General features: G+C 41.2%; 1 non-coding gene across 1 annotated transcript; it reads left to right on the forward strand.

Annotated features, from left to right (window-relative positions):
* Positions 1-483: 483 nt before the first annotated feature.
* On the forward strand, positions 484-645 carry LOC119056175 (U1 spliceosomal RNA). Its single transcript, XR_005083839.2, has one exon. It is a non-coding gene; the product is annotated as a U1 spliceosomal RNA (small nuclear RNA).
* Positions 646-2,075: the final 1,430 nt, after the last annotated feature.

Here is a 2,075-nt window from a genome sequence, read left to right on the forward strand (position 1 = left end):
CCAAAATCACTTCCAAGCAGCATTTCTTTAACATAGTCATTAAATAAGCACAAAAACACCTCCTGTGCACACAGGCCTTTTGCTTGACACTATGGCATAGGAGTTTGGACCACATGGTGATGGGGTTTTTGGCATAGTTGAATTTTTTGTGTTTGTTGTTTATTTTTAAGAAACACAAGAGAAATTCTACACCCACGTGAATATTTTCCCTCTTAATCAGTCTTTACTTCAGAAGTCTCTATATGTTTTCCAACCCCCCACTTTTTTTTTTTTAATTTGGAAGTAGGGAACTCTCAATAATTACTTGGTGCCAAGCAGAGAGATACTGAGTTTTAGATCTGTAAGGGAACATAGAAGTGATGTTGGTAAAACACCTGCTTATGTTGTATAAATATTACATTTGGGCAGAAATTCAAATGAGCATGAGCAGTATAAGAGAGGGAAGGGATAAGGTCAAGAGGGCTGATTAAAAAGAGTGGCCTCTTACTTACCTGGCAGGGGAGGTACCACGATCAGGAAGGCGGTTCTCCCAGGATAAGGCTCTCCCTTTGCACTCTGGGTGTGCTGCCTCCTGTGACTTCCCCGAATATGGGAAACTCAGCTGCATAATTTGTGGTAGTGGGGACTGCATTCATGCTCTCTTCTGGGAAAAAAAAAAGAGAGGCCTTGCTGGGCTTTGAAACTTGGCTGAGATTAAGGAGTCAGTCAACAGAGGCTAAGTGAGCAGGACTTTGTAATTGGGTCTGAGAGTAGCCAAAGCACATGGAAGAAGCTGAAGAATGAGGAAACGTGGAGACCCTCATGACAAATACTTTTTTGGAGGGTTTGTTCATATTATTCATCTCTGCATAGCACCCTGAAAGCACATGCAGGTCCAAATCCAAATCTAGCAAATGTTAGAATTAGCAGCCAACTAGAAACAGGAAGAAGAAACAAATGACCTTGTAGCTGCTTCAGTGGGTAGGTTGAGAAAACAGGAGTGGTCTGTGTAGGTAGTGTTTCACCAACTAAACAGGGTCCCTTACCTCTCCCTTGGTTTTTATCATATCTGTGATGATTAATTATGTCTCAACTAGGCTATGGGCACGATTGTGTTCGGTCAGACACCAATTGAGATATGCCTATGAGGTAGTTTTTAGGTGTGTTAACAATTAAATCAGTAGACTTTGAATACAGCAGATTATCCTTCATGATACTGGGGAGAAGGTGTGCCAAAAAAACCCCTGGAATTATCTTCTGGAGGGCAGGCCCTTTGTAGGACAGGCTTCCCCTGCTGGTTGAATGATGCAGGAACTCATCTGTATCAGTGTACCAGCTGACATTTTTGTGAGAGGATGCCTCAGGCTTCGGTGAGTTTTTTTGAAGACTTTCACTGCACTTGCCCATTTCATGATGGGTGGTTTAGGAGCACACCTGCCCACACCACACAGATTGTTCTGCAGTTTTTGACCAAAAAATGGCATGACCCCCGTGCCCCACTTTTTTTATTCACTCCATCTCACCTTGAGTGACATTTTTTGTTTCCCTGCGTGGAAAAAACATCCTCAAAAGGAAACATTTTGCCAATGAGGAAGAGGTGAACAAAAAATGGCAGAAGCACTAAAAACCACTGATATGGACAAGTTCAAAAACTGTTTTGAGCAGTGGAAAAAAATGTCTCAATAGGTGTATCACGTCAAATTGAGAGTATTTTGAAGGTGAGGTGACTGAAGTTCAAACATATAAGAATAAATACACAATTTTTGATAAATACATTCCAGGGTTTTTTTGTCCCCCCTCATATGGGTGGGCTTCATCCAAAGAGTTGAGGGCCTTAAAGCAAAGACTGCAGATGCCTTGAGAGGACAGAATTCTGTCTGCAGAACACCTTTGGACTCAAAAGCAGCTCTTGCTGGAATTTCCACTTTGGAGCCTGCCATTTAGATTTTGAACTTGCCAGCACCCTTAATTACATAAGCCAATTCCTTAATATAAATCTCTCTCTCTTCTCTCTATTACACACACATGTATATACACATACAAATACATGTATGATCAATTACACATATGTATATTCATGCACATATATACATATG

This window comes from Artibeus jamaicensis, unplaced genomic scaffold (genome assembly GCF_021234435.1).
Source record: "Artibeus jamaicensis isolate MK-2021 breed Jamaican fruit bat unplaced genomic scaffold, CSHL_Jam_final contig_354, whole genome shotgun sequence".
Taxonomy (NCBI): domain Eukaryota; kingdom Metazoa; phylum Chordata; class Mammalia; order Chiroptera; family Phyllostomidae; genus Artibeus; species Artibeus jamaicensis.